General features: G+C 36.0%; 1 long non-coding RNA gene across 1 annotated transcript; it reads left to right on the top strand.

Moving 5' to 3' along the window:
* The first annotated feature begins 2,940 nt into the window (after positions 1–2,940).
* LOC127547915 (uncharacterized) lies at positions 2,941–6,258 on the top strand. The gene is made up of 2 exons (XR_007950293.1): positions 2,941–3,521; positions 5,992–6,258. It is a non-coding gene; the product is annotated as an uncharacterized LOC127547915 (long non-coding RNA).
* The last annotated feature ends 13,065 nt before the right edge of the window (positions 6,259–19,323 follow it).

The raw sequence follows: 19,323 nt of genomic DNA, 5'->3' as shown, positions 1-19,323 counted from the left end.
GGGCTACTCAAAGCTTCTGGACCTTCACACTCAAAGGGCCATATAGAGGGACAGATCTCTGCTGTTTGTTTACAGCCCTCCCTCCCAAAAATATCATGCATCCCTTTTCCCCTTTGTTCATTCGAATACGTATGAAGACTGACAAATCTTTTTAAAGAGAAAGGAAAAATATATTTCAATAAATGTAGGAAAGATAGAGGAATATTAAAAAATCTGAGCTAAAGAAGGTACGGGGAGGAGGGACATGGATCTATGTTATTCCAATTAATGGACTTCAATGAAAGAAGGAACTGACCACTTTAATGAAGAACTGGACTGAACTGAAGCTAGAAAACTCAAGGAGGGACAGGCAGAAGTCACTGCAAAGACAGGGAGCTAACATATAAACGTTACGCCCCAGAGTAATGAGATCCTTTCACAGCTATTTATGTCTTAGACCACATGTGGTCTCCAAATGAAAAACAAATGGAAAAGCTCAAAATCCTTACAAGTCAACTCTTTTATCCCTGAAGGGAAGAGATGCTTTTGTTCCTTAGTAAGAGAAAATTGTTTTTTTTTCCTTTTTGGGTTTTTCCCCCCTTGGGTTGGAACCTGCCCCATTAGGGACCCACCTCCAAGTGAGAGTTCTCAAGATTGAAAAGACACTGTCAGCTAGCCAGTGATAAATATAGGGGTGTGGAGGAGTTAAAAAGGGATCAACAGTCAAATAAAAGTTCCAATAAGAAATTGTCCCTGGAGGAATATTGTAAGAAAGACAGGGAGGTTTATGTTTAGGAAATTAGATCTTACAGGTATCATAAAAATGATTTAATCTCTACTTGCCTCAATTTCCTCAACCATAAACTAGGAATAATAATCTTTGAAGAATTGAATGAAATAATTACATGACACATAGTAGGTACTTAATAAATGTATATTTCTTTCTTTTGCTTTATCCCAGCCTCCTTTTTTTAATCTATCCTCTATTCAACTGTCAAATTGACATTCCTAAAACACAGATAGGATACTGTGACTTCTGTGCTCAAGGATTCTCAGGAGCTTCCTTTTGCCTTGAGAATAAAATGCAACCATTTAAAGCCTTTCATCATCTAATTTCTAACTTGCAAATAATAGTTCTTACTTAGCTTATTCGGTTGAATGGTAGGTGACCAGGAAGTAGAAGGTGAAGACCATGCTAAGGTATAAAATGCTGTGTGAACACACTGGAATAACTTTCCAATGACATCAAAAAGAGTTTATGAAGTAAAAATTGGAATTGCAAATGTCTTCAAAGAACAAATTAAGGTCACATAAAGTATTTACTAAACATGACTTCAGTATTAAGTAGAGAAGTTGTATGTGTGTGTATTTTAGTTAAAGATATTTATTTTGAGAGTCGTTCATGAATACAAAACATTGAACAAGTAGAGTGAGGTCATGTGCTCAGAAAGCAGACTTTCCTCTTGGCTTCTAAGAAGCATACAAGGATAGACAAATTCTAGCCCTCTGACTCAGCCTTCAGAGCAAATGTGCATACAGTCTATCCTATCCGCACATACTTCAGATAGTTAGACAGACTGATAGATTCATCACTAATCTCATGGGGCAAATCAGTCAAATCTGATATCCTCATTAGGCTGGTACATGCTGACAAAGAATATGGTGTGAGGGATGAGAAATCAGGAGATAGAGGTTCTAGCCCAGGCTTTCACATTAACTGTAATCTAGAATGTGTAAACAAACTCTCTGTCTTATGTTCCAGTAGAACACCCCATTCTGATCAGGGTAGTGTATGTAACGAATGCAATTAGATATATAGCTTCAGGCTGAATCTAGAAAATAGACCTTCCTCAGTCATTTCCCTCAGCAAAATGATCTCTATTGGAACCCTGTGGAAGAACATGATCATCTAGGAAATCTTAGGGATATTCACACTACTTGAGATCTTGGTTTCTTAATCACATTCATAAATAAAGAAGAATAATTGGAAGAATCTCAGGTAAGCACCAGCACACTTATAACCTATTCCTTTACATACTGCTCCTTCCAGTCTCCCACACACAGCAATCAGCAAACAAGCCCAATATATAAGATATGATCTGCTCTTGTCTTTTTCCAATATCCTGTTTGCCACCATTTTGAAAATGATCATAAGCAGTCAAAGATTCCCCTTTGGGCTCTTTTCCCTCGATACTGTACTACTTTCTTTCTCCTTATACAAATCCTCTGGGACTAGCTTCCATTCTTGTAAAACAAGCAAACATTTTAATCATTAAAAGTAAATAAAGAAGTGGCTTCTGATCAGGAAAACTTGGATTCAGACTTTACCTCTGACATATGGATGGATCATTTGGAAATTCTCTAATATAATTAGCAGAGGACATATTAACTTTCATTGTCAAATATAACCTGTTTTATTTATTTTTTGATACAATTTAAGTTCCAAACTGCCTCCCTTTCCACTTGGCACTGAGAAAGCCATCACTTGATACAGAAATATATAGAGATATAGATATATGTATGTATGCATGTATATACATATATGTATTTATATGTAAGTATATATATAATATATAAATATTATATTATAAAATATATGATACATATATAAACCATACTATGCAGTTCTTCCTCTGGAGGTGGATAGCATCTTCCTTTCTAAGTCCTTTGCAGTTGACTTAAGTCTATTCAGAAAAGATGAGTCAATTTACACAATTTTGTCGATAGCTGTAAAATGTTCTCTTGGTTCTAATCTCCCTTTTTATCTATATCTATAGATATATGTAAATATATATATATGTGCCCACAGCAATGCAACCAGTCTGTCTCCTCGTCCTAGTTTGAAAATCCTCTCAAGCTGAGCTGGTTGATGTCATAGGTTATCACTATGCCAAGTATGATGTCATATGATATAACAATGCCGATTATGAATTTTCATATGAAAAGAGGATTTCCCCTTACCTCCCCTTCATATGGTGCAGCATGCTACAGAGATGGAGGGCACCCATAAATACGTCTTAGAGAAAAAAACCAAATTGCCAGGTCATCGTTCTGTACACAGTAAGGGACATACTACTTCTCCTAAATCCAAACATCAAAAACAGCTCAAGGATGACAGAGGGGCCCCCAAACCCTCAAAGTCAGTTCCACAGAATGGATCCAGACCGCAGATACCTTTACATAGAGGACATTCTCCAAGCAAAGGAAGGGTCAAAACTCAACCCCGACATAAAGAGACTCATTCAAAGCCACATCAACCCAAGTATTCCAAGGAGTTCCAAAAATCTTTCGGCTCTCAGAAATCTCTAATTAAGCAAATGTCAACTATAGAAACCCCCTAAAAAGTCTTCTCCAGGCCTTCCCAAATTGATATTCCCCAATCTCCACTAATCTACCTACCACCTCTACCTTTTGTTTGTTGTTACTGTGATCTGATTGTCTTAAGCCATACCCCATCGTCGCTCTGGTGAATTCAAACTACGGCCCTCAAGACTGGACTCGGAGCTTGCAATCAATCCACGGTCTTTCCTCCCCAATAACCGGTAAGTAGCATGACAGTACCACCTGCTGGCTCAGCTTCACATAGCTGGCAAGCCTCCCTAGACTATCTAGACAGGGTCTGGCTCGCTATTGAAAGCATAGATTTCAACATAAGGTACATTTCTCCTGGATCACCTCCAAGGGCTTCTCTTACTGGAAATACTCCCAAGTCTTTGTTGCCATATTCTCACCTATGGCAAAGTCCCTAGGTTCCAACATACTTTCACTTGGCACCAGTAGAGTATTAGTACAGCTTTTACTTTGGGGATTTTTTCCCTATCAAAATTCTTTTTCAATTAATTTAGAATACCTTTTTCTTCCCCCAAGTTGAAAACAGAACTACTTTTACATTTCCAATTCCTCTTGCCTATAGCTCTTAGTACAGAATTGTTAGTCTGTGTCTCCCTCACTTGACTGCGAGCTTCTTGAGAGCAAGGGCTGTGACTTTCTTCGGGATATCACGGTGAGGCACTTAATAAATGTTTATTAACTGGTAGGAATTGGAGGATCTCAGATTTTGCAGAGGTGAGTTCTCCCTTTACCATCTTGGGATACAAAGTATTCTCCCTCAACCACAAATCTGTGAGAGCATCCTCCTTGTATCTTCTTTACAAGGAAAACAAATAATGTTAGAATTTAATTATCAAAATACTAAAAATATTTTTTACAAGATCAATTTAACAACCTCTGATCCAATTCAACCCTTCAACTTCCTTATCTATAAATTGAGGGGGTTTGATTAGTTTGTCCCTGAGATCCTTCTAGCTCTGGATCTTGCATTCTATGATATTGTGAGATGGGAAAATTTAGGTAACTTTCTCAAGATCATTCAGGTAGTAAGTATCAGAGATAGTTAGAACCTAGAACCTCAGTATCAGAACCAGTTTTTTCTTCTATACTGGCATCTTGGTCTTTTTCTTGTCCCCTTTTTGGGTTGCTTTAAAAAAAAAAACAACTTTAATTATCCTTACAATAGTGAGGGTATTTTTAATGAAGCACTTTGACACTCCTTAAAAAGATAGACATACAGTCCATTCAATTATACTCATTCCTGGAGTCTTTCTAATTTCCTTAGACCTGAGTTTTAGTTACCTAGACATCATTTTAGAGAATCTAGACCAACCTTCCCTCCCCTCCTGGGACAGGAGGAGACCATTCATATAGACTTATTACATTTCTTCACCTTTCATTTTTTGTTCTGGATCCATTTGGGGAGGTCCCAGTGTGGAAGCTCCCTCCATATACAATAGGGAAGTGGACAGAAACAATGAGATTTAAATCCAGTGCCTCTTAACCGCAAAGCCAGCTATAGCATGTTTAAGTGACATGTTCATAGGGTCACATAAGTGTTATGTGCTGAAGGGCATTGGAGCTAGCTCAAGCCAATTAGAAGCAATTGTGAAATTTTCAGTGTGACCATTTATATCTCAAGAATCAGCCAACACTATAAATCAGGGGTTGATTTTTTGTTTGTCTATACTAAAAAAAAAAGTTAGAAAAATTGCTAATATGTATTAAACCCAAAAAATGTGCCTTAAGTACATTCTCTTTTTTCCTCGGAGAACCAGTTATGAAACATTTACCAGCACAATACTGAATAGGTGATAGAGCACATCTCTGAACTCACTTTTCCATGTTTCCTTTTGAAGAATATAATAATCCAAATATAATAAAATATATCCAAATAATATATAATATATCCAAATGACATATCCAAATAATCTATAATATATCCAAATGATATATAATATATAAATAAAATAACACAAATAATTATCTCTTTATAGTGAGACTTAAGTATTGATTTGTGGCTCAAGTATTGGAGCTGATTTTAAAACATTTTCAAAATTCATCTCAGTAGTACATAGTGTTCTAAATAATGGAATATATAATGGCACTTTGGTTTCTAAGAAAAAATGAAAGACAAAGCATCTTTTTCCCTTTTGAGGCACTGACAGACACTATAATACCAACCAAGACCAATCTATAAATAGGATAAGAATATAAATTTAAGGGCAGGGTTGTGTCTCTGTATTTTCTCCCACAATTCCTGACACACAAAGTGCTTAATGAATACTTGTTGATTAAAACAATGAGGCTATATCAGTTATGAGATTTAAAAATAAGGGATTAGAGAATTTTTTAATCTAACAATCTCATTTCATAGATGAGGAAATCTAAGATTTACTAGATCTAAAATGAGTTGATCAAGATCAAACAGTTAAGTAAACAGCAGAACCAGGATTTGAATCCAAGATGCCCCTTGATATTTTTCGCATTATATACTACACTATTATGATGTACACAATGGCACTATCATTAATGGCACAATGGGAATTCCCACTCACATCACACTGGCACTGTCTAGATAGGATAGAATTAAGGTTTGATATTAAAGATTTTGGTTCTGATGAAATCAGTCAAAATAACAAATCAGTTGACATAACCTATAACCTCTTTTACTTCATACAGGAAGAAAAAAGGAAGGAAGGAAGAAAGGAAGGCATCAGAGAAGGATGTTAATGAAGGCATCCAGGAGAACGCAATCCTTCGATATAGTAGTTACACCAAGAGGAAGAACATTTTCCACCACAGCTCTGACTTGTCATTTCAAATTCAGTTTTAGAAGTTCACTGGACATTAGATGGATGTTAGACTGTCCTGAAAGGCCTGATTTCTTTGCTATTTTTTTCCTTACTCTATTACATCCAATAAACCTTAGGCTGTTCCAAAGTACAATGGCTCACATTGTTCTATCTTGTTTCCACTACAGTTCCCTGAGATTTGGAGTCAGAAATGCTTGAGTTCTAATCTTACCTCACACCTTCCTAAGCTAAGTGACCTCAGCTTTCTCCTTTTAAAATACCAATAGAAATATTTGTACCCTACTTCGTGATGACGTGGTAAAGAAAATACTCAATGAATAAGAGATATATTATTTTTGTGTTTCTTTAAGAGTTGCTTTATTTTAATTGACCACAAAACTGTTTTCCCCCAAGCTACCCATATACTCAGGCAAAAATTATAATGTATTGTAGAACCTAGAATCAGAAAACCTGGGTTTGAATCTACAGCTCACAAGTAAAGGTTATATAACCTTGGTCAAAACCCTTCTTCAGGTCCCAATTTCTATGTAAAAGGTTGAACTAAATGATCTTTGAGAGTCCCTTCCAGAATTAAATTTATGAAACAAAAAAAAAAAAAAAAGCCTACATTTTTCATACTCCATTATGTTTCAACCATTTTTCTTGATGTGAATTCCTGCTCTAAATTTTAGAAGGGTTAGAAATAGTTAATCTCTAAATTCCTTTGTGAGAGAGTTCCTAGATAAAATTGTTTTATCTGAAGGTGCATCAGAATTAAGCAAATACTTTTTAGATTCCTTCATGAACTCAATCCAAGAAAGCAACAAAAAGCTCCCAAATGTTTTGCAGACGGTTTCTCCCACCAAAAATGTGTTCTTATCCTTGAAAACAAGCGTATATCTGCTGCAGCAATGGGGGCACCAGCTTCTCAGAAGCTCAGAGTTGGAAAAAAGTTCAGTTCAGCCATGTTATTATATGGCATTAGCATCTCATCCACCTCAAATCACAAAGGTGGCCAATCTTTTCTTTGCTAGTAGAACCAAAGATTTAAAACCACAAAGGGCTTCAGAGCTTTCTCCATATTTTGTTATGTGCACTGGTCCTCTCTGGCAGTCAGTCTGGTGAAGGTCTAAGGGCTCCTACAAAAAGTTTATAAATGTATAAAATATGCATAAGTTTACAAAGAAAACAAATTATGTTGGAATTCAATTATCAAAATACTAAAAAAATTTTTTTACAAAATCATAAACTCCCAATTTAAGAACCCCTGATCTAATCTAACCCCTCAATTCCCTTCTTTTAAATTAAGGGGAGTTGATTAGTTTGTACTTGAGATCCTCCTAGCTCTAGATCTTGCATTCTATGATATTGTGAGATGGGCAAATTTAGGTAACTTTCTCAAGATCATTCAGGAAGTATCAGAGATAGTTAGAACTTAGAACCTCCTAACACCAGAACCAGTATTTTTTTTTCTCGGTCCTGGCATCTTGGTCTTTATCTTATCCCCTTTTCCAGGCTGCTTAAAAAAAAAAAAAAAAAAAAAAAAAAAGACTTTCTCATCCTTACAATAGTGAGGGTAGAGTTTTAATAAATCATTTTGACGCCTAAAACAAATCGATGGGTCAAGGGGAAGATTTTAGGGAGAAAACTTAAGAAACCAGGAAATGCCTTTGCAGGATGTCAAATAAGAAAAGGAATTCGGACGTTGCAACTCTAGGAAGTTAGTCTTTATTTTCATTGAGCCATTTGTAGCTTTTAATCTCAGCAACCCATACCCCAAAAGAGTGGTCTCCAAAGCAAAGTCTAAGGAAGGATTCCAAAGGGATTGTGAAGAGTGAACAAGCAACCAGAACATAAATCAAATCCTGCCCTTCCTGGTCACACTCAAAACAACCACACCTACACTTGTCCCATGATCCCTAATACTTTTTCATTATTCCTCTCTCCCATATACACTACCATTCTCCTCCCTGTCTCCCTCCCCCAGTGACTCCTCAGGGCATTTATAGCCTTACCTAAACCTGGGAAAATTTCCATTCTCTCCCTTTGCCCTTGTGGTTCCACAAGCCAGAATGGTGATCAATGAGTAAGAATTCTGTTTTCCACCATTTTTCTCATTTTGAGTGGTGTAGAATGAGATACCCAGTGGTACATTTTTATATATACTACTTGTATTAGTAACATATGCTCAAATTTTTGCTTTACTGATACCCAGAAAAATGTACATAGGCCAATGTTCTATGGCACAGCTGACAGCCAACTCCCTTGAGGGGAGTGGGAAAGACTTAACAATGGTTCAAGCCAATCTATTGGCCTCAATGAGAAACAGCCAGAAACTTTCCATCTAGTGAAATGCCATACTACCATTCTGTGAATGCCCATATGCAAGTTTTACTTTTTGCAAGGATTATAAGTTTTCTACCTTGTCTTCCTGTCACTTTTCTTTCCCTGAACATTTTTTTCCTATAGCCTCCAAATTAATCTTCTTAACAATTCTCAAATCTGCTCGTGGTGCTTCCTTGTTCAAACACTTTTATTAGTTTCCCTTTACCTCCAAGATAAAGCCAGAGAAGATGAGAAGTGAGAGTCAGTACAAATCATTGGTGTATGGAAGTCCAGAAAAGAGCCATGTGAAGTAACTGGGGTAGCTAGGTGATACACTACAAAGGAATGCTGGGCTGGAAGCAAGAATATTCATTGATTCAAATACTTATTGACGCAAATATTTATTGACTATCTGACTCTGAGCAAGTCAGTTTGCCTCAGTTTCCTTCACTGTAAAATGAGGCAAATAAATAGCACTCGTCTCTCAGGATTGATTGTGAGGATTTAGATATTTTTTTAAAGGCATAGCAAAATACCTGACACATAGTAGTGTTTTGATAAATGCTTTTCTCCTTTTATATTTTGTCTTTCTCTATACTATGATTACTAGTTGATTGCTTTTTCTGACCATTGTCAAATGGAGAATAATCAAAGAAATAATATGTACAAATTCTGGTCAATATAGAAAATGAGACAGCATGGAGCACTATGCAAGAAGTCAGATGTCTTCCTGAGTTCAAATCTGACTTCAAACACTAGCTGTCAGGGCCTATTCAAGTCATTTTACTGTATTTGTCCATTTCTTTTTTTTAAGATTTTAATAGTATTTTATTTTTCCAACTACATGCAAAGATAGTTTTCAGCATTTACTTTTATAAAACCTCGTATTCCAAATTTTTCTCCCTCTCCTTTCCCCTCTTCCTCCCCAAGACAGCAAGCAATCTGATTCAAGTTAAACATGTATAATTCTTCTAAACATATTTCCATGCCTCAGTTTCTTAATCTGTAAAATGAACTGGTGAAGGAAATGGAAAACCACTCCAGTATCCTTGTCAACAAAACCCTGAAAGCAGTCAAGAAGAGTCAGACAGGACTGAAAAGAATGACAAAAAAATTAGAGACTTCTCTAATTAAGGGAGATATTACTAATTACATGCTATAAAATTAATTGAATTTTAATTATTAACCTCACATATGTATATATCTATACATATTCCCTTCAGTACATGTACAATTCTGAATAATGGCTTACAAATCAGACATTTCTTGATTTTTCTGATTCTTATGCCAGTATGACATTTCAGTACCCTATTATTATGTGCCAGCACAACTATTATGAGTTGTTTTTAAAATGTAGCATTTTATGAATAAAATGACCACTTAGGAATTTGGGGCACAATGCTGTTTTATTTTGATGAAGTGTGTATTATACATGTATGTATACATATAACATTTGTTATTATTTAATCACAAAACATTAAATGGTCTTGTGTATATACTTACCAAAAAAATGCAAGTTATTTAAAAATAGTTCCCACAGCATTTTCTCTTATTTTTCAAATAAACAAGATATCATAAAAATTGCAAAAGTTTGACATTGTGGTGAAAAAGAAACAATCACATTTTACAAATAATTAATTTTAAACAGCCTCAATTTCTTTAGTGTTGCAATAAGAAAAGGGTGGGTTTTGAAGGGTATTTGTTGCCATATATGAATTATGATGTTGTGATATATAATTGTCTTAAGCTTTTTTATGTTCTTCAAATATTTTTATGTTAATTTAAAAATAAATATTTTTTTCTTTTCTATGTTTTATACTTTATAGCTGTGATACATCATCTCCACTTTTTTACCTATCAGAATCCCATCCCTTAGAACACATAATCAAAAGCCATCTCTTACAGGAAGCTTTCCCTGAAGCCTTCTGATCTCTCCCTCTTCAAATTCCTGATAATATTTTGCTCAATTTCTCATTTTCCCTTAAAACATTCTAACTTACCCTACTTAAATGTCTTCCCTCATTTGATTATAAGTTTTTCAAGATTAGGGATTGTCTGGTTTTGCCTTAGTGTCTAGCCATGTTGGTTGATTTATTGATGATCAATTGATTAGTAGGCACTTAAAAAGTATTAGTTATTTAACGTCTACTAAAAGGACTTGTAACATGAAAAGTTGATGTTAAAAAACAAAAAACCATCATAATTTAAAATCCTTAATATCCTTTAGAGGACATGGATTTAAATCTCATCTTTATTGTTCACTGGTTGTTTGACTTTGGGCATTTCCCTTAACCACCACTGACCTCAGTTTTCTCAACAGTAAAGTGGAAAGGCTGAATTGAATGGCTTCAGCAGGTCCCTTTGAACTCTCCAGGTTGTCATCCCAGGGGCCCATGGCATTATCATCAACTGGATGCTATTCCTTGCCACTGCTTTATCCTTGATCATTTTAAGTGATGCATAAAAAAGAAAGGCATCATTCCCCGATTTGAGAAGCATGTGCAACTAACAGCCATAATCATGAGGCACTTTACGGATGTGAAGTGTTATACAAAATATTTTGACAATAATTTGTCTCCCAAGCCAATTCAATAAGCATTTACTAAAGGCCATCTATGGACTCTGCAGCACTGTGTAAGAAGGGGGCTGGATATTACTGGGACAAAAGGAAATGGCCCCTGTCCTCAAGAAACTTCCATGTGGAGAGAGATAAGAATTAAAACTGGAAAACTGAGAATTATTTTAATAATTTCTGATTTAATATTTATTTCTGATTAATAGAGGAATAATGACTACTATTAGAAAGACTTCTAATCCATGGATTTATTAAATCATTTGACCCACAGTTTTTTTCTTCCAAAGGTGATTTGAGAAATAAATAAATATTATACATACATACATATAAACACATGTATACACATGTACATGCATGTGTTTTGTATAAACATATATATATGTGTGTGTGTGTATATGTATGTATGTGTTAAATCTTTCAAAAATCATTTAATTCACCTTAAGCTACCATTCAAAGTAACTTAATTGTAAAATTCTTCCATTTACAAACAGAGGCTCATTTTCCCCAAAAGGGAGTCCCTGGGAGTATTAATGAAATTAAGCTTCCTTCATTTATCTGTCCCCCCTCTCCCCTTGCCTCCACGGATAGCTTGAAAGGTAGGAGAGACCACAGAAAACCTTGGCTGACTTCAGTCAAGCCAAATTTGTCACATTGCTTCCTAACAACATATTTGTATTTTGCAAGAGGGAAAAAAGTATACTTTTTTTTTTCCCTAGCCCCCTGAACAAATATATTTACATAACTGTGTCTAACGAGAAATTACATTTAACTTCTCAGAAATGACAATAACAGAAAACTTGAACTGCCAATTCCACTTCATTAGCCTGGTAGAAATGCATTCCCAATGTTAATAAAAATTCCAACATGCTGATAAATTAGGGCTTCTAAGGAGCATGTGACACCTTGGTTAACATATTCAACCTCAATTATATTTCTCTTCAACACCCTGTTATCTGGAACCTTTGCTGGCAATCAGAGGTGCTGTTTTTCAGCGGCCAATTTTCTAGATAATGTAGCTTATCAACACTGTGGGTAAACTTGCCAATGAAATCAGACGGCACTGAACCACACACACGCTAATTGCATCCCTTTTTTATGCATATTTACAGACTGTCACTTCAAAGAAATCAGTGGCCCATTGAGGCACCCAGTTAGCTGGAAGAATTGCCTCTTGCAAATGAAAATTAGCAAACAAGCTCCTGATAAATATGAAATGAACAAAGTATTTAAAAAAATGCTCGGGTTTTGTTCTGAAACTTCCTCCTCATCCCAATTGAGATTCCCAAAGAAAAGGAGTTGCCCCCCTAAGAAGTCTGGGTCTCAGAGTCACCTATTGTTTCCAAGAAAGGCAGAGTTCTGATCTTCCCCATTGAACACTGGGTGGAAGCCTATGAGATATCTTCCTTTTTCCTCCCACACCCGCCCCCACCCCAAATTTCTAGTCACATAAACAGGTTATTACGTTCCCACCTTCCACTTGCTTGGGAGTTGGAACAGGCAAATGACACGTTAACGCTTCAGAAACAATTAACCCTGGCAACTTAATTAAGTTCCTCTGACTTTGAGGAAGTACATTTGAAAATAAGGTTTCAGAAGCCTGTCTCCCAGCTTTCCCAAGTATGGTAATGCTGGAATCTCTTAAGGTCTTAAGGTTAAAGACTGAAAGTTGGCAATTAGATACCTATGGAGTCCAATGCTCTCATTTTACAGGAAACTGAGGTACATAGAGGAGAAAAGACTTATTTAAGATCAAAGAAGTGACAGAGCCAGAATTCACTCCCAGGTGACCTGATTCCCTAATATTCTATCATAGGAACATAGACTGAGAGCTAGCAGTGACTTTTGAGGTCATGGAGTCCATAAATGTTCATTTTTCTTTTAAGGAATCTAGATTTTATATTTAGTCAAGGACCAGTCTCTTCACCACCAGGAGCAATAGGCAAGGTCTTTACTATATCAGACAAGGGAAACATCATGTTAAAGGATAGTATGTCTCTTGGCGTATAGGGGGTTTTCAGAAGATCTGGCACCTCTGGTATGAGGGCTTGCCACAACACTTTTGGGGCTGTTCATCCACCATTGGTGATTCATCCAATTCTTAGCTCTGACTCCAAAAAGCTATAATATGAAGGGTAAACACACTCTGGGAAAGCATCCTCCTTTGGGGTACATCTGACTCACCCAACTCTTACCTGTGACTTCAAGAACTATAATATGCAAGATGTACACACTCTATTAAAGCATCTCAACAGGCTAAGCCAGGTAACTTATAAGCCTCAAATCAATGAGTCTCCCAAGCAGGAGACTTCTGCTGGTGCAAGGGGCGGATGAGAACAATTTGCTCCAATTGCCATGAATGTGGGCACTATGGAGTGCTTAGAGTTTGGTCAGACATGGAAGAAGCCGCGGTCATCTACTGCATCCTAGACCACAACCAGTCATTTTTACTTTTCCTTCCACTGGACTCTGTAATTACTGAGAGAGTGAATCTGATGACTTTATGTGACTCTGTCTCCCTTAAAGCCAATTCACTGTCAACATCATTGATCCTCTTTGAAATTGAAGGACATAGAGCATCATCACTGATCCTCTATACTCATGGATGGTCATTAGTGTTGATAAGAGTTCTTAAGTTCTTGTGTTTTCAATGTTGTTATTAGTGTATAAATTGTTCTCTTGGTATTCTATTCGTCTCTTTTCATTAGTTTATGTCTTCAAACTTGTTCATTTTTAAATTTTAATCTTAGTAGTCAAAGTTGTCCTACCTAGCACGAGTTTTTATGAGTCTTTCCATGGCTCCTTGAAAATATTTTTTCCTCATTTCTTACAGTACAATAGGATTCCATTACATTCATATGCCACACTTTGTTTAGCTGTTCTTCAGGTAATGGGTATCCCCATAATTTCAAGCTTTTTGCTACCATAGAAAAAACTACTATAAATAGTTTTGCACATAAAGGACCTTTTCTTCTTTCTTTGATCATCCTGGGTCAAATGGCGTGCAATGATTGATAACTATTTGTATACAATTTCCCAAATGGTTGTACCCATTCACAACTTCACAAACAATATATCAATGTAAAAATGGGCCCTAGTTTTCATAATCATATTTTTTTAAATCCCAACTATAAGCAGGCTATGCCCTTGCAATAGAAAGTAAAGTTATTGTACATATTGAGGGTTTTTTTTAATAGTCATCTTCCAACTAATCCATTTTTATCTTGAATAAAAAGTTCCTTTTGAAGATAAAAGAGCCATGATCTGAAATTTAAATGTCATAAGCTCATAGATTTAGAAGATTTACTTAGAGATCACAAAGCCCAATCCCTTCATTTTAATAATGATAATAATAACAGCTAATAATTTTATGCCTATTACTATATGTCAAAGGCACCATGTTAAGTGCTTTACAAGTATTCTTTCACTTAATAATAGCTAACATTTATATGACACTTATTATGTGGCAAATACTGCATTAAATGCTTTTTATCATGATTATCTTATTTAATCCTCACAACAATTATAAGAGGTAGATATATAATATCACAATTATTATAAATAAAATTATTCCCATTTTACAGATAAGAAAACCAAGGAAAATAAGGCTAAGTGACTTGCTCCCAGAGTCATAATTAATATGTATCTGAGGCCAGATTTTAATTCAGGACTTTCTGGCCTGGGGCTCTATTCACCTATACTCCTTTTACAGATGAAGACATCTGGCTGTGGTCCCAGAGAGATTAGGAGGTTTGTCCAAGGTTAAAAAAGTAGTAAATGAATGCGACCAGACTCAAAGCTGCATCTTCCTAACTCAGTGCTCTAACCACTGCCCTGAATTGCTTCTCTTAGATATAAGTGTTTAAGTGTGCCTGTGTCATACATTAAGAGGGGGTAACAGTCCTTTAAAAATAACAAATGTTGTCATTTCAGAAAACTGTCTTAAGCACATTAAAATGTGCAATATTTAGACCTTTTTTTTCCTCTTTAGACACTGCTAACAGTGCAAGTCAAGGACCACTGCTTGTCCACAGCACTGGGAAGGGGATTGCCTTGTTCAGAGCCAAAGAACTTGATTCAGTATGTCTGAGGAAGATGACTTGAACTCAGATTTTCCCAACTCTGAGGGTCTGAGCTCTCTCACAGAAAACTCTCCAAGGGAGACTTTGACTGGCTTAGCTACTGATGGGTCAAGATGCCCAACAACAATGGAATCACAGATCTGGACAGCCTCAGGTCCTCTTGCTCCATAGACAATTATCTTTCTATCACTCCAAGTTTCTTTTCCATTCCCTAGAGACACCTAAGTGGAAAGGTTCAGTGAATAATAGAGCCTTGGGTCTAAGTTCAAATCCAGACTCTGAAACTTACTACTTGTGTAACGCTGGGCAAGTAATTTAACTACTTTCTACCTCAGTTTTCTCCACTGAGGGTAAAATGGGATACTCTTTGGAGAGTCCTTAGCACAGTACCTGGTGACCCTATATGAATATGGATGTTTATTCCCTTCCCCTTCCCTCTTCCCTCAATTTTGAAATGAAATCATTATTTTTGTGTAGTATCCACTTTTAAACATTTGAGATCTTTTGCAACTACAAAATTATCAGGAATACTGCATTTCAGACCTAATCAGACCTCAGTGAAGTCAATGATTGGGTACTTGTGACTATTATTAGTCACTATAAATAGTAACTATTCACTATTGACATCTGTGAAATGCATGATATATTTTTTAAAATGTATTCCTAAACAACGAAATCCCACAGGTTGACTAGAGAGCTGTATTTCTAATATACAGAAGAATCAACCTAAATTTAAAAAAATTAGACTAAGAGAAAAAATGTTCATTGAACTAGCGATGTCCTTGGATTCATTTGAGGGAATGATATTTGGAATACTTCCCCTAAAACAAGTTGTTTTTGGTTTGGGTACACAGATGATTACAAATCATTTTTGGAAATTTAAAAAAGAAACCATAGGCCAATTAAACTATAATTATTTTTGAATGACTTGTGCCAATAGGGGCAATTCAGTGACATAAAATCCAACCCAAAAAATTATCATTTGGATTCTGGTCACAGTAAAACTCCAGTTATACCTTCTAGGGTTGGACAGGGTGGCAATCAATCCAACTCTATGTCATGATTGCAGCAAATGGAAGGATTTTTTTTTAATTTCACAGCATTAAAACATCCCTTGTAATGTATGGTATCATTGGAAAATTTATTTTTTTAAATAGCAAGGCATCAACATCAATATTGATATAAAGAGTGGGAAAACATCTCTATTTTAGGAGATACACTACACCTACATGCAGACTGTTCGTTTCTTACAGGAGGAAAACAGTACATTTCCTCAGCATTCATGGATTGATTGCAGATGAATCATTAAGGTGAAAAGAATAGCAAAGAGTAAATAAAAATGAAAAGCTATGATGATTTAGACTTTGCATGATTTATCTTTCTGACAAGTCACTCTGAAATCATCCATCTCTTGCTTTGAAACAAACAAAAAGTCCACCATGCTTGTCATGTCTTGAGTAAAAGTCTAATTTTATGAGCCGGTGTCAGTTTTACGTTCAGTCATGGGGCTCTATTATTGGTATTGATAAAGATTAATGTGACCACGGTTTAAAAAGAGAATGAGGAAGGCAGTAATGAAAATTGAAACAGTCTATGCATGTGCCTGCCCATCTGGGAGAAAGCAGAAACTGTCAAATGCATTCAGCCATTCAGTTATGGTGAAAACAATAATGAAGTGGTTGTTTTCCAAATAAAAACAGTTTAACTGAATTTAATCTCCCTCCCCTCCTGAAACAATGATGTGTATTATGCAGCCTATGTGTCTAATAAAACACGTCTATATTTGAGCATTCTAGACAAGACAACAAGCATTTATTAAGAACTTATGATGTTTTAGACATGATATTAGATCAGTAAATAAGTCACACAGTAAATTTATTTAAAGGAAGGAAACACCTCTTTATTAAGCACCTGCTATGTACCATGTGCTTATTTTAATATTCCAATATTTGATTCTCACAATAACTGGGAAGTCAGTTTATCCCTATATTGCAGTGGAGGAAACTGAGGCAAAGAGAGATAATTGGCTTGTCCAGGGTCACCCAGCTAGCAAATATCCAGATTCAAATTTGATCAAGACTTCCTAACTCCAGGCTCAGAACTCTTTATGATGAATTACTCGACTTGTATTCGGCATAAAAAGATTATCCATTGAATATATGGCTAAAAAATCTGGTTTAGAGCTATTGGAAAATTCATTTAATTCAATAAGCATTTACTAAACACCTACATTTATTACATACTGAGCCCGGCACTGTAGCTGGTGTTAGAGCTTTGTCCTTCGTTCTTGAAGAGGACCATGATATCAGGAAGGTGACGCCATGACTTGTAAAAGAATTGGATTTAAATGAGGGAGGGCTGGGCAAGATCACCTGCCCCTCCAGAACCATTTGGGGCTCATGACAAGATATAGATCAGTATGACTGGAGATGGTCCTGGTTGCAATAAGAAACTTTCACCTTTTTAAGTTTGAGCCAACAGCCCAATCAATGATTAAAGCTAAGGATAGTGGCAATTCAAAGACAAAAACAAACTTCTGCCCATTCTGTTATGGGAAAACAACAGATGAGTTAGTGAGGTGGGAGATAGAGGGCAAAATTCATCAAAGGCTTTCTATAGGCAAGTAGAATTTGAGCTAAGTCACAAGGGAAAATGAAGATTCCAGAAGTAAATAAGAAAAACATTCCAGTTATGGGGGGACAGTTGAACCACTACATGGAGAGACCCAAGGAGCTTCATGGAGGCATAGAGTATTTGATGAGGAATAATATGAAATCAGTCTAGAAAGATACAGTTGGTGTCTTGTTGGATTTAAAATGTCAAACAGATAAAGTTAGATTTTTATCCCAGTGGCGATAGGTAGTCACAGAAGTCTCTCAAGCAATGGAGGGGAGGGGAGGTGAATAAAACTATATTTTAGAAATTTAAATTTGGTATCTATGTAATGGTAGGAATATCTATTAATAGGATATTACAATGATTTGCATTTGTAAAATATGCTTTAAGGTTTATAAAACATTGTATACAGGTAAATATGTTATTTCATTTGTTCATCACATCAACCTTATAAGTTAAGATGTTATAATTATACCCATTTTATAAATAAGGAAACTGAAGAAAATAGAAACTTAAATACCCAGGGTCATATCACCTAATTATAACACTTTAATTTACAGGGTTGATGTGATGAACAAATGAGAGGATTGAAAGGATGGCTAGAAGAGATTGCCTATGGCTTCCTAGGAGCTTTGGTCATAGGAGTGCAGAGGCATGTGATTGAGCCAACTTAAACTGTGATTCATGATCCCATATGGAGTCTCATAACTGAATGTGGGGATCTTGAAATTATGATTTATTATCAGTAAATGTTTGATTTTGTATACCTATTTTATATGTCTATATACTGGAGGTCAAAATTTCTCTGGGGGAAGGGGTATCAACAGGGACAAAGTTTAAGAAGCCTGAACTATATAAACAGAGGTCATATGCACATCACCAAAGTCCAGATCTTCTAGATAACAGGAGTAGCAATCAATGGATCAAGCATTTATTAAACTCCTCCTGTGTACAAGTCACTGGATATAGACACAAAGACAAAAAGAAAATGCCCCTGTCCTCAAGGAGTTTACATTATATTACTGAAAAACAACATGTATGTAGAAAATCAGACACAAAATGTATACAAAGTTATTCAGGAGGAGGGGGAAATAGCAACTGGGAGAATCAGGTTAAGCTCCTTGTTGGAGGGAGTGAAAATTGATGGAGGCTTTGAAGGAAGTCAGAGATTCCAGGTGGCAGAGCTGAGATGGGTATATTTGCCAACCATCAGGGACAGTTTGTGCAAATCCAGAGAGATGGGAGCTGGGATTTCATGATTGGGCTACAATAAGATAGCTAGTGGGACTAGAATTTAGATTGCCTGAAGAAAGCAAAAAGCACACCTGAGTGTTCAATACTGACACAAGTGATATCCAACTTGTTTAAAAAAAAAATATCCCAAGTGCATGTCCTAATTATGGAATAATTTGTGATGTTGATCAGTAAAAGTCAGCTTAATTCATTGAGCACTTATTAAGCACCTCTACTATGCAAGATGATTTGCTAAGCATTGGGGACAGATGGAGAGAAAGGTGATAGAGAAATGATTACAAGATTAGTAGAGACAGGGGAAAGATGAGTGAGAGGTTGATAGATAGGCAATAAATATAGATAAGTAACTGGTGATATAGATCAATAAAGA

Source organism: Antechinus flavipes, chromosome 1 (genome assembly GCF_016432865.1).
Source record: "Antechinus flavipes isolate AdamAnt ecotype Samford, QLD, Australia chromosome 1, AdamAnt_v2, whole genome shotgun sequence".
NCBI classification, from domain to species: domain Eukaryota; kingdom Metazoa; phylum Chordata; class Mammalia; order Dasyuromorphia; family Dasyuridae; genus Antechinus; species Antechinus flavipes.
Note: the sequence above shows the minus strand (reverse complement) of the source record. Positions and strands in the feature narration are given on the sequence as shown.